The sequence below is a fragment of the Pan paniscus genome, chromosome 23 (genome assembly GCF_029289425.2).
Source record: "Pan paniscus chromosome 23, NHGRI_mPanPan1-v2.0_pri, whole genome shotgun sequence".
Lineage (NCBI taxonomy): Eukaryota > Metazoa > Chordata > Mammalia > Primates > Hominidae > Pan > Pan paniscus.
Window position 1 is genome coordinate 50,467,471 of NC_085927.1, and position 13,428 is coordinate 50,480,898.

At 54.4% G+C, this 13,428-nt stretch overlaps 1 protein-coding gene across 1 annotated transcript in view; it reads right to left on the reverse strand.

Moving 5' to 3' along the window:
- The window catches only part of MRTFA (myocardin related transcription factor A), a 221,836-nt gene extending 220,026 nt beyond the window's left edge, over positions 1–1,810 (reverse strand). The window contains exon 1 of the mRNA XM_057300975.2: positions 1,565–1,810. The gene's annotated coding sequence lies outside the window, so the exon portion shown is untranslated. The remainder of the gene's footprint in view (positions 1–1,564) is intronic.
- Positions 1,811–13,428: the final 11,618 nt, after the last annotated feature.

Genomic DNA, 13,428 nt, shown 5'->3' on the forward strand with positions numbered 1-13,428 from the left:
TCAAGTGGATGTGACTTTTGGAAGCCTTCTTAAAAACGGGCTCTTCTTAATAGTTATTGGCCAAAAACTGAAACAAACACTAGAGCTAAACTACAGATATTTTTTCTTTGCAGGTGTTTTTAAAGAACGCAGTAATGGATTGCTTCTTTCTAAATCATTTCAATAAGAAACAGTAACATAAAGCCCTTTGGTTCGCTATGAAAAATGCAAACGACATTAAGCAAAACTTAGTTTAATAACTTTCAGCCAAAGGTTCCCCACCCTGCAGTCATAGGGCTGCGGGCCAGCTGGCTGTACCACCTCACCCCCGGGAGATGACTGCTTTTCAACAGTAAAACTGTGTAAGTGACATTTGGAGTTTTGGGGGTCTTCTGAAGTAAAACATGTAGGTTTAACTTCTTATTGACAATAAGTCTTGAGTTACAGGCTTCGGCTTGATGTAGAAAGGACCCTGAAAAGATCTCAAAAACTTGCAACTCGGGGACATTCCAGACGTCTTATGAGTTTAAAACTATGCAAAAACATATGAAGCATGGGGTAATTCCATTATTATATTTAAGTGATGTATTCCACATTCCTGTATATACACACACTTCATGCCAAACAGAGGCTGGCAAGCAGTTAACCATTCAACTGCCCTTTCGTTATGCTGCATAACAGGGAGACAACAGAGAGAAATCTTGACAATGCCTAGCTGGGCTAGTGCTTAAAGGCACACAGGCAAACCAGGCATTCTCAACATCCCAAAAGCAAACATTTCTTGGGCCCTTACTATGGGCCAAGCACTGTGTCAAACGCTTCACGTGAATTATTTCATTCGACACTTACAACAAACAGCTGTATGCGATTGGTGCTATTATCCTCATTTTTCAGACGAGGAAACCAAGGCACAAGATTACACAGCTAGCAAGTGGCAGGTTTGGGAGTCGACTCAAAAGGTCCAGCCCTAGGCACTATGGAGTATCAAAGGTACCCGAAGCGGGGAGGGTGGACTGCAATCAGCGTCCTGACAGACGCTTTCTTAGGAGGTAAAGTTCTTGGCCATCAAGTTTCAGATTTGCAGAGCCCTGTACACCTGGCAGCATTCAGGTTTGCTATACTGGCACCAACAAGTCCAGCTGAGCCTCCTTGCCTGGGAATCCCAAGGACTGCACTTGGATCCTGAAGGTCTGCACAAGACCCCAGAGAAAGCGGCCGACACCCCATCCCTGCAATCAAAACACATCCCGGGAGAAGCGAGGGCGAGGACCTCCGTGCCTCCCCGCCCCGCGCAGCACAGCCCTGCCAGGCAGTGCACAGGTGCACGACCGCGCCCGCCCGCCCGGCCCGGCCCGGCCCGGCCCGGCCCGGCCCCGGCCCCGGCCCCGGCCCAATGACCGCCGCTCTGCGACTCTGGCCCCGAGGGCAGGGGCAGAAGGCCGGCGAGAAGAGGGCCGGGGACGCGAGGGCCGCCTCGCCCGACCCCCCCGAGGACGCGCGCAGCAGGGTCGGGGGGGAAAAAGGATGCTCCAGGCGGGGCGAGGCCGCGGTGGGGGAGGGGTCCCCAACCCGGACTCTCACTCACCGCCTCGCGCGGCTCCCGGCCGGGTTCCGCGGCTCGCCCCACTCCGGCTCTAGCCGCCCGCGTCTCCTCTCGAGGCTCACTGTCCAGCCCGGGCGCACGGAGCTGAGAAGTCGCCGCCAGCGGAGGGCGTGTGGCCAGCGGCAACCGAGAGGGTGGGAAAGATGGGACCGTCGCTCTCGCCGCCGCGGCCACCACAGACACTACCGCCGCCGGCTCCTCTCAGCCACGGAAGCTGCGGGCCCGCCCACCACGCCCGCCTCCCGTCCTGAAGACTGTCCGCTGGAGAAGTGACGGCGGCGCTAGCCAATCAGAGGCCTGATCGGGTCGTGATCGGCGGACTAAGGGGCGGGCGGAGAAGGAAGCGGCATGAAGAAGGCGAAGACGGCGGCCTGACTTCCTGTGACTGACGGCACGGCGCAGCCAATGGGCAACGGGGAGATGACCTCATCTCTGAGGAAAGTCTGGAACTGGCTGAGCTGCGGCGAGGGGGTTGGCGACGAGCCGGGGGCGGAGCGCTGGGCCTTAAAGAGGCCGCAGCCCTGTGGTCACCCTGTGAAGGGAAGGGCGGTGGACCCTGCCGGATCTTGCCAAGTTGCCAAGGGGTCAATGCCCAGGCGCGAGTAATTACTGCATTAATCCCAGACCCCATCCCGATTCTTGTCGGGGACTGAAGGGTCTCCGCCTGGGGCTCCGAAGTCGATCATTTCACATTCACGCTTCCCAAAACGAGACACAATAAATTCCGCTCTGGCCTGGAGCCTTGAATTCCCGTTACGGTCCCGCCCCGCCGAGGCCCGTCGCCTTGTTTCTCTGAGTCAGTTTCCCCAACGGTGAAAGGGAGGACACTGACACCTGCCTGCCCCTCCCTATCTGCCGAGGCCGTGGAGATCAGCAGCAGCGAAAGCGCTCTGGGCTTAGAAGAGGAAAAGGGCTGCGTGAGCCCAAGAGCTTGCATCGGAAGACTCCAGGAAGAGCATCTGCAAAAGAGAGGATTCCACGGGATGACCCCCGACAACTCTTGGAATTCTAAAATCCTATACCCTTGCCCGCACCCATTCGTGTAGTGAAGGGGCGCGCGTTAGGCGCAGAGGCCACACGCTCCGCAAGTGAACCCGGGCACCTCTCTGAACCTATTCCGGGCTGAGGGCGGGGAGCGGGTGGCTGCCCGATTTAAAAACATGTATATGTATATGTATGTGTATGTGTATGTGCATGTGCATATGCATATGCATATGCATATGCATATGTATATGTATATGTATTATGAGTGAAGTCCATGACTGCAACAGGGAGAAAGGAGAAAGGCAAAAGGGGAGAGAGCAACAAGGTAAGCCAGGCCCACTGTGATGACAGCCGCGGTCATGCAGGCCCTTCGTATCCGCCTTCCTCCCCAGCAATGGGAGAGAGCCCAGAAAAGGAGAAATAACCCCAACTCGATGGGGTGGAAAAGGGGGAGGCGTTTTCCGGAAGGCGTCCGGGATGGGGTCACCAGAGTCAGAGGAAGGAGTAACAGTAGATAGAAGAAGAAGGGGTCAGGGGCGTTCTTCTAGGTTTGGGGCGGACCCGCGTGAAGATGCAAAGACTGAAAAGGGGCCGCTCACTTTACATTCCAAGGTAAATTCTCACTATGACCCCCTTTTCCCCATCAAAGGCTTCTGGGACTGCCCATGGGTGAACTCAGAGGGAGGGTGGGAGAGGGTGCTGCTCTATCCAATGGCGGCAAAAGTCAAAGTGGCCTTGGGTATTCCCAATTACTCACTATAAATCAGCTTCCAATGCCGGTCGCAGAATCTTGGAGTTAGACGGGATCCTCGTGGGCTCTTAGTCACACACACCTTCCCCAAGGCAAAAATTCTTGCACAAAATACCTGATAAAATTATTTATTCGATAAATATTTTTTGAGTAAGAACACTGAGGGGATAAGCTAGATGAGATACAGTCACTACCCTGGGGGTGCTTACACCAAACTGGAGGATGCTAAGGCACGTACTGCGGTGACTGCAATGCCAGGCCGGTATCCCAGGTGACTAAAACAGGATGCAGGCCGGGTGCGGTGGCTCACGCCTATAATCCCAGCACTTTGGGAGGTCGAGGCGGGCGGATCACGAGGTCAGGAGACCAAGACCATCTTGGCCAACACGGTGAAACCCCGTCTCTACTAAAAAACAGAAAAAATTAGCTGGGCGTGGTGGCGGGCGCCTGTAGTCCCAGCTACTCGGGAGGCTGAGGCAGGAGAATGGCGGAACCTGGGAGGCAGAGCTTGCAGTGAGCTGAGATCGCGCCACTGCACTCCAGCCTGGGCGACAGAGTGAGACTCCATCTCAAAACAAAAAACAAAAACAGGATGCAGTCCGGGCGCGGTGGCTCACGCCTGTAATCCCAGCGCTTTGGGAGGCCGAGGCCGAGGCGGGCGGATCACGAGGTCAGGAGATCAAGACCATCCTGGCTAACACGGTGAAACCCCGTCTCTACTAAAAACAGAAAAAATTAGCTGGGCGTGGTGGCGGGCGCCTGTCAAGTCCCAGCTACTCGGGAGGCTGAGGCAGGAGAATGGCATGAACCCGGGAGGCGGAGCTTGCAGTGAGCCGAGATCGCGCCACTGCACACCAGCCTGGGCGACAGAGCGAGACTCCGTATTTAAAAAAAAAAAAAAGAGGATGCAGAAGTGCGCCTCGGAGGAGAAAGTACCCCCACTGGAATTATTGGGGTGGGGCAGATTTCCCCAAAACATGACCAGGGTGGGGCATTCCAGATAGTACCCACCCAGACACAGCCCTCCTTAAAAAGCCCAGGTAAGGAGGAGGCACAAGTGTATTTTATTAGTCACGGGAAAAGAGATCTGCCCATTCATGGCAGAGACTACAGGCAACCTCACCCTCTCACAAATATCTCTATACTTTTTCTGGACAACTTAAATTGTATACATTTTATATACTATATATAGACACATATATATTTTGTGTATATATAAAGGGTTAGGCTGGATGTGGTGGCTCACACCTGTAATCCCAGAACTTTGGGTGGCTGAGACCGGAGGATCACTTGAGGTCAGGAGTTCAAGACCAGCCTGGCCAACATGGTGAAACCCCGTCTCTACTAAAAATACAAAAATGAACTGGGCGTGGTGATGCTCACCTGTAATCCCAGCTACTCGGGAGGCTGAGGCAGGAGAATTGCTTGAACCTGGGAGGCGGAGATTGCAGTGAGCCGAGATCCCACCACTGCACTCCAGCCTGGGTGACAGAGTAAGAGAGACTCTGTCTCAAAGAAAAAAAAAGCCAGGCGCGGTGGCTCACGCCTGTAATCCCAGCACTTTGGGAGGCCAAGGCGGGCAGATCACGAGGTCAGGAGATTGAGACCATCCTGGCTAACACGGTGAAACCCCGTCTCTACTATAAATACAAAAAATTAGCCGGGTGTGGTGGCGGGCGCCTGTAGTCCCAGCTACTCAGGAGGCTGAGGTGGGAAAATGGCGTGAACCCGGGAGGTGGAGCTTGCAGTAAGCCGAGATCGTGCCACTACACTCCAGGCTGGGCGACAGAGTGAGACTCTGTCTCAAAAAAAAAAAAAAAGGGTTTATATATTTCTTATAGGTGGTCTGCCTCCCTCTAATCTCTGACCCCACTCCAGCCTGGGTAACAGAGTAAGACTCGAACTCTAAAAAAAAAAAGTAATAAAATTATCTCTGACCCTAGATCCTAATGTTATCCTCTAAAGCTTCACTGAACATTTCTAATCCCACTTCACCCTCTTTCCCACACCCTCGACCCATCTCCACAAAACAGTAGGGAATAAGTCCCTTTTTCTTGCCATCAGGCCTCAGTGACTTCATGCGGACATCCTTCAGGATCTATTGGCGACATGTGTTATTTGTGTCCTTCCCTGTAAACATTCTCTTTCTTTTGGTAAGAGAACTCCACTTTCCTCTGGGGAACTGTCAGAGGCATTTGAACCAGAAGGACTCCATCTTAAATAGGGGCTGGGTAAAATAAGGCTGAGACCTACTGAGTTGCATTCCCAGGAGATTAGGCATTCTAAGTCACAGGATGAGATAGGTCAGCACAAGATACAAGGACCTTGCTAATAAAATATGTTATGGTAAAGAAGCCGGACAAAACCCACCAAAGCCAAGATGGTAAGAAAAGTGACCTCTGGTCATCCTCACTGCTCATTATACACTAATTATAATGCATTAGCATGCTAAAAGGCACTCCCACCAGTGCCGTGACAGTTTACAGATACCATGGAAATGTCCAGAGGTTACCCTCTCTGGTCTAAAAAGGGGAGGAAACCTCAGTTCCAGTTCCAGGGATTGCCCACCCCTTTCCCAGAAAATTCATGAATAATCCATCCCTTGCTTAGCATATAATCGAGAAGTGACAATAAGTATAAGCAGCTGAGTGGCCCATGCCACTGCTCTGCCTATGGAGTGGCCATTCTTTTGTCTCTCTTTTTTTTTTTTTTTTCCTTTTTTTGACACAGAGTCTTGCCCTGTCACCCAGGCTGGAGTGCAGTGGCACAATCTCAATTCACTGCAACCTCTGCCTCCCAGGTTCAAGCGATTCTCCTCCCTCAGCCTCCAGAGTAGCTGAGACTACAGGTGCGTGCCACCACACCTGGCTAATTTTTGTATTTTTGGTAGAGAGGGGCTTTCACCATATTGGCCAGGCTGGTCTAAAACTCCTGGCCTCAAGTGATCTGCACCACGACTCGGCCTCCGAAAGTGCTGGGATTACGGGCCTGAGCCACTGCGCCTGGCCTCTTGTTTCCTTACTTCTCTAATAAACTTGCTCTCACTTAACTCTATGAATTTGCCTCAAATTCTTTCTTGCACGAGATCCAAGAACCCTCTCTTGAGGTCTAGATCGGGAGGCCTTGCTGGTAACAGAACCGCTCTGCCCCACTGTCTATCCCTGTAGCTGCCTTGGGAATATGACTCACTACTCACCTTGGGGTTGGGGGGTGGGGGGGATCACATGGCCCAGTCCTAACCAATGAAAGCACTCCAACCCTTGCCTGCCATCATTTGTAGTGATTGATTTAGGGAAAGACATGTGATCAAGACAGTCCAGTTAGCGTGAGTCCTGGCATCTTGTTAGAACTACTGGGATGGGGCCGAGAGCAGTGGCACATGCCTGTAATCCCAGCAATTTGGGAGGCGGGGGGATCACCTGAGGTCAGGAGTTCAAGACCAGTCTGACCAACATGGTAAAACCCCGTCTCTACTAAATACAGCTGGCTGTTGTGGCTCGCGCCTGTAATCCCAGCTACTTGGGAGGCTAAGGCAGGAGAATCGCTTGAACCTGGGAGGCTGAGGCAGGAGAATCGCTTGAACCTGGGAGGCAGAGGCTGCAGTGAGCCAAGATCATGCCATTGCACTCCAGCCTGGGAAACAAAAGCAAAACTCCATCTTAAAAAAAACAACTATTGGGATGGAGTTTTCTCTACAGGAGGGTTGCTGAACTGTCTGGCTGTACACCTGGCATTAACAGTGAGGACCACAGGGAGAATAAAGCCAACACAAAACCAAACAATCACAGCTGAAATACGCATAACGGCCATGACGGATGATAGCTCTGTTTGAGAACCTAGATCCAGTTCTTTTCTGGCTATTTGATTTCATAGGTGTCTTGGGTCAGGGCCCTTAGAAACAGAGCCTGTAAGACAGAGCCAATGAACAGGATTTAGTGAGGGAGGAAAAACCTGTAAGGGAGGAAGATGAGCAAGACAGAGAAAGGAAGAGACTCGAGTAAGGCTCAGCCTGATCTTTCCTTGGCCTGATGCACACAGGAGAGCTCTGGGCAGAAACAACACCACAGTCACTCACCTTGAGGCATGGACAGCTTTTTGTCCCCTAGTCTATGTCAGTGGTTGTGGGCCCTAAGGAAGTTAAGGTCCCCAAGGCCACTCCCTTCAAATGAGGGCAATTCTCTGAAATTTTGCGCAGCTGGGAACCCTTGGCAGCCAACACTCACAGCAGCTGGGGCATGGGTGCACTTACCTGCTTAGGAGGCATCATTTGAGTCGTCAGCTGTGGGCTAACACATTCCTATTGTTGCAGCAAAAATGTAACTATGTAAAGTGCTCAGGTATGACCTGACTGCCAAACAGTACCGTGAGCCTGTGGCCTTCCTTGGTCTTACTCCCTACGTCTACTATTAAACTACACTTTTAGCACGTGTATGTGGAGACAGGGTCTTACTCTGTCACTCAGGCTAGAGTGCAGTGGTGTGATCATAGCTCACTGCAGCCTCCAACACCTGGGCTCAAGCGATCTTCCCACCTCAGCCTCCCAAGGAGCTTGGAAGTACAGATGCTCACCACCTTGCTCAACTAATTTTTTAATTTTTTTTTGTAGAGACAGGGCCTGGTTATGTTGCCCAAGCTGGTCCCAAACTCTTGGCTTCAAGTGATCCTTCCACCTCAGCCTCCCAAACACTGGGATTACAGGTGTGAGCCACCGTGCCTGGTTCATTTTATTTATTTTTTATTACTTTTTTTTAATTTTTATTTACTTATTTATGACAGAGTTTTGTTCTATTGCCCAGGCTGGAGTGCAGTGGTGCAATCTTGGCTCACTGCAACGTCTGCCTCCCGGGTCCAAGTGATTCTCCTGCCTCAGCCTCCTGAGTTGCTGGGACTACAGGCATGTACCACCACACCTGGCTAATTTTTTTGTATTTTTAGTAGATAGCAGGGTTTCACCATGTTGGCCAGGCTGGTCTTGAACTCCTGGCCTCCAGTGATCTGCCCGCCTTGGTCTCCCAAAGTGTTGGGATTACAGGTGTGAGCCACCGTGCCTGGCCTCATTTTATATTTGCATCGGCAGATCTAGTGGCTGCACTGACCCTTTGGCTCAACCTGACTTTATAATCAATCCTTTCCACCCCTTCCCTCTAGAGCTTTTCCCAAAAACTGATACTAAGCCAAATTCACTCTTGTATTTCTATAATTAATTCTTTTTTTTTGAGATGGAGTCTCGCTCTTGTCGCTCAGGCTGGAGTGCAGTGGCGGGATCTCGGCTCACTGCAACCTCCGCCTCCCGGATTCAAGCAATTCTCCTGCCTCTATAATTAATTCTTTAACACAAATGTAAAACTTTAAGCCTCACTCTGCTAATCATGAGCAGCCAGTTGTCCTTCTGTCCATTTCCATCCTTCTTTGCACCTTGCTGAAAACATGTGCTGATTTCATTCTGTCACCTATCCACTGGCCACCACTTCTGATTCTGCTGCTGCTGCTGAAAGGGGCAAATCCAATGACAGGAACCTTCAGCGAACCACTGAAGACTGATTTTCCTCCTTCCAACCTGTTAATTCAAACTCTGAGAAAAGTTACTCCCCCATCCTTTCCCTCTCTATTTCTCTTCGTGGAGAATCTCTCCAAAAGTATTTTCCAGGACTTGATCAACTCCGTCTTCAGCACATCCTGTGCTTTCCTATTTCTTCTTAAGTCTTTGTTCTGATTAGTTTTTTTGTCTAGAATGTCCTCTTTTATCTTCATCTATTCAAATCCCAGCTGACATCCCACTTCCTCCAGGAAGCCCTCCCATATTCCTCCAACGTAGGTGGATCTTTTCTTTCTCTGACAATCTGTAGCTCCTATTGTAACAAGCAGAATGCTAAGCATTCCAAGTGCATTATCTTATTTCACATGAGGAAACTGAAGCTTAGAGAGGTTAAGTAACTTGCTCAATATCACACAGCTTAAAACTAGCAAAGCTAGGATATGGATATTAAAATTAAGATCCTGGGGCCGGGTGCAGTGGCTCACGCCTGTAATCCCAGCACTTTGGGAGGCTGAGGCAGGTGGATCACTTGAGTCCAGGAGTTTGAGACCAGCCTGGCCAACACGGTGAAATGCCATCTCTCCTAAAAATACAAAAATTAGCCAGGTGTGGTGGTGCATGCCTGTAATCCCAGCTACTTGGGAGGCTGAGGCAGGAAAATCGCTTGAACCTGGGAGATGGAGCCTGTTAGTGAGCTAAGATCGCACCACTGCACTCCAACCTGGGTGATGGAATAAGACTCTGTCTCGGTGGATCACCTGAGGTCAGGAGTTCGAGACCAGTCTGGCCAACGTGGTGAAACCCCGTCTCTATTCAGAGAAGGACTGTGTGGTAGATAGAGCTCCCTCTCCCCTCTCCCCTCTCCCCTCTCCCCTCTCCCCTCTCCCCTCTCCCCTCCCCCCTCCCCCGTCTCCCCTCTCCCCTCTCCCCTCCCCCCTCCCCCGTCTCCCCTCTCCCCTCTCCCCTCTCCCCTCTTTCCACGGTCTCCCTCTGATGCCGAGCCGAAGCTGGACGGTACTGCTGCCATCTCAGCTCACTGCAACCTCCCTGCCCGATTCTCCTGCCTCAGCCTGCCGAGTGCCTGCGATTGCAGGCGTGCGCCGCCACGCCTGACTGGTTTTCGAATTTTTTTGGTGGAGACGGGGTTTCGATGTGTCAGCTGGGCTGGTCTCCAGCTCCTAACCGCGAGTGATCCGCCAGCCTCGGCCTCCCGAGGTGCCGGGATTGCAGACGGAGTCTCGTTAACTCAGTGCTCAATGGCGCCCAGGCTGGAGTGCAGTGGCGTGATCTCGGCTCGCTACAACCACCTCCCAGCCGCCTGCCTTGGCCTCCCTAAGTGCCGAGATTGCAGCCTCTGCCTGGCAGCCACCCCGTCTGGGAAGTGAGGAGCGTCTCCGCCTGACTGCCCATCGTCTGGGATGTGAGGAGCCCCTCTGCCTGGCTGCCCAGTCTGGAAAGTGAGGAGCGTCTCTGCCCGGCCGCCATCCCATCTAGGAAGTGTGGAGCGCCTCTTCCCGGCCGCCATCACATCTGGGAAGTGAGGAGCGTCTCTGCCCGGCCGCCCATCGTCTGAGATGTGGGGAGCACCTCTGCCCTGCCGCCCCGTCCGGGATGTGAGAAGTGTCTCTGCCCGGCCGCCCTGTCTGAGAAGTGAGGAGACCCTCTGCCTGGCAACTGCCCCGTCTGAGAAGTGAGGAGCCCCTCCGCCCGGCAGCCACCCCGTCTGAGAAGTGAGGAGCGTCCTCCCTCCTCATCTGGGAGGGAGGTGGGGGGGTCAGCCCCCCGCCTGGCCAGCCACCCCGTCCGGGAGGTGAGGGGCACCTCTGCCCGGCTGCCCCTACCGGGAAGTGAGGAGCCCCTCTGCCCGGCCAGCCGCCTCGTCCGGGAGGGAGGTGGGGGGGTCAGCCCCCCGCCTGGCCAGCCGCCCCGTCCGGGAGGCGAGGGGTGCCTCTGCCCGGCCGCCCCTACTGGGAAGTGAGGAGCCCCTCTGCCCGGCCAGCCGCCCCGTCCGGGAGGGAGGTGGGGGGGTCAGCCCCCCGCCCGGCCAGCCGCCCCGTCCGGGAGGGAGGTGGGGGGGTCAGCCCCCCGCCCGGCCAGCCGCCCCGTCCGGGAGGGAGGTGGGGGGATCAGCCCCCCGCCTGGCCAGCCGCCCCGTCCGGGAGGGAGGTGGGGGGATCAGCCCCCTGCCCGGCCAGCCGCCCTGTCCAGGAGGTGGGGGGGGCGCCTCTGCCCGGCCGCCCCTACTGGGAAGTGAGGAGCCCCTCTGCCCGGCCAGCCGCTCTGTCTGGGAGGGAGGTGGGGGGGTCAGCCCCCAGCCCGGCCAGCCGCCCCGTCCGGGAGGGAGGTGGGGGGGTTAGCCCCCCGCCTGGCCAGCTGCCCCATCCGGGAGGTGAGGGGCGCCTCTGCCCGGCCGCCCCTTCTGGGAAGTGAGGAGCCCCTCTGCCTGGCCAGCCGCCCCGTCCGGGAGGGAGGTGGGGGGGTCAGCCCCCCGCCCGGCCAGCCGCCCCGTCCGGGAGGGAGGTGGGGGGGTCAGCCCCCCGCCCGGCCAGCCGCCCCGTCCGGGAGGGAGGTGGGGGGTCAGCCCCCCGCCCGGCCAGCCGCCCCGTCCGGGAGGGAGGTGGGGGGGTCAGCCCCCCGCCCGGCCAGCCGCCCCGTCCGGGAGGGAGGTGGGGGGGTCAGCCCCCCGCCCGGCCAGCCGCCCCGTCCGGGAGGGAGGTGGGGGGGTCAGCCCCCCGCCCGGCCAGCCGCCCCGTCCGGGAGGGAGGTGGGGGGGGTCAGCCCCCCGCCCGGCCAGCCGCCCCGTCCGGGAGGGAGGTGGGGGGATCAGCCCCCCGCCCGGCCAGCCGCCCTGTCCGGGAGGTGAGGGGCGCCTCTGCCCGGCCGCCCCTACAGGGAAGTGAGGAGCCCCTCTGCCCGGCCAGCCGCCCCCTCCGGGAGGGAGGTGGGGGGGTCAGCCCCCCGCCGGGCCAGCCGCCCCGTCGGGGAAGTGAGGGGCACCTCTGCCCGGCCGCCCCTACTGGGAAGTGAGGAGCCCCTCTGCCCGGCCAGCCGCCCTGTCCGGGAGGGAGGTGGGGGGTCAGCCCCCCGCCCGGCCAGCCGCCCCGTCCGGGAGGGAGGTGGGGGGGGTCAGCCCCCCGCCCGGCCAGCCGCCCCGTCCGGGAGGTGAGGGGCGCTTCTGCCCGGCCGCCCCTACTGGGAAGTGAGGAGCTCCTCTGCCCGGCCACCACCCCATCTGGGAGGTGTACTCAACAGCTCATTGAGAACGGGCCATGAAGACAATGGCGGTTTTGTGGAATAGAAAGGGGGGAAAGGTGGGGAAAAGATTGAGAAATCGGATGGTTGCTGTGTCTGTGTAGAAAGAGGTAGACATGGGAGACTTTTCATTTTGTTCTGTACTAAGAAAAATTATTCTGCCTTGGGATCCTGTTGATCTGTGACCTTACCCCCAACCCTGTGCTCTCTGAAACATGTGCTGTATCCACTCAGGGTTGAATGGATTAAGGGCGGTGCAAGATGTGCTTTGTTAAACAGATGCTTGAAGGCAGCATGTTCGTTAAGAGTCATCACCACTCCTTAATCTCAAGTACCCAGGGACACAAACACTGCGGAAGGCCGCAGGGTCCTCTGCCTAGGAAAACCAGAGAACTTTGTTCACTTGTTTATCTGCTGACCTTCCCTCCACTATTGTCCTGTGACCCTGCCAAATCCCCCTCTGCGAGAAACACCCAAGAATGATCAATAAAAAAGAAAAAAAAAAAAAAAAAAAAAAAAAAAAAAAAAAAAGACTCTGTCTCAATAAATAAATAAATAAATAAATAAATAAATAAATAAGATCCTGGGTGTAATTCAATAAACATTTGTTGGCTACATACAAGGAACTAGAGGAAATATAAAAAGGTGAAATAGATCAGCTTTGCCACAATCAAGAACAGGGTCCATGAAATGATGCTAACACGAACAATGCTGAAAGGATAGTAGAATGAGGTCTGGTCTAGGAAGGGAGTGTTCCTGTCTGGTGGAGAACCCACTGAGGCCACACATGAAAGAGCTTATGTTTGACAGGCAGTAATGAGGTGGGGCACTCCAACTTAGGAAACACTGTGAGTAATAACGTGGAGGAAGGAAAACAGAGGACATGTTTGAGCAAGGGAGTCACCTGGGTTGTTTGAGAGATAAGGTTTGAAAGTTTGCTGAGGCCCTGTTGTAAAAAGAACGCCATGGTAAAGGAGGCATTACGTTCTGGAAAACAGAATCCAGACTGTCTTAAGATTCACCTGGTAGTTTGTCAGTTGGAATGGAAGGAGAGTGAAGTGGGGCTGGAAAGATAAATTAAACCACTACTGTTATCCAGCCAGGAGGAAATAAAGACCCACAAGAGGGGAACAATCGGCATGGAGTTTTTTCCCCTCTACCCTGTAAACACTTTCCCTATCTCTGTCCCTTAGACATTATAGCATCCTTGAGAAAGGGCAATAATTTAAAAAAAAATATGCCCATAACCTTTAAACTGCTAACAATTTCTTCAAATGTAGTAAGCACTCAGCAAATATCTTTGGAAGTGAATTAAATGTATAA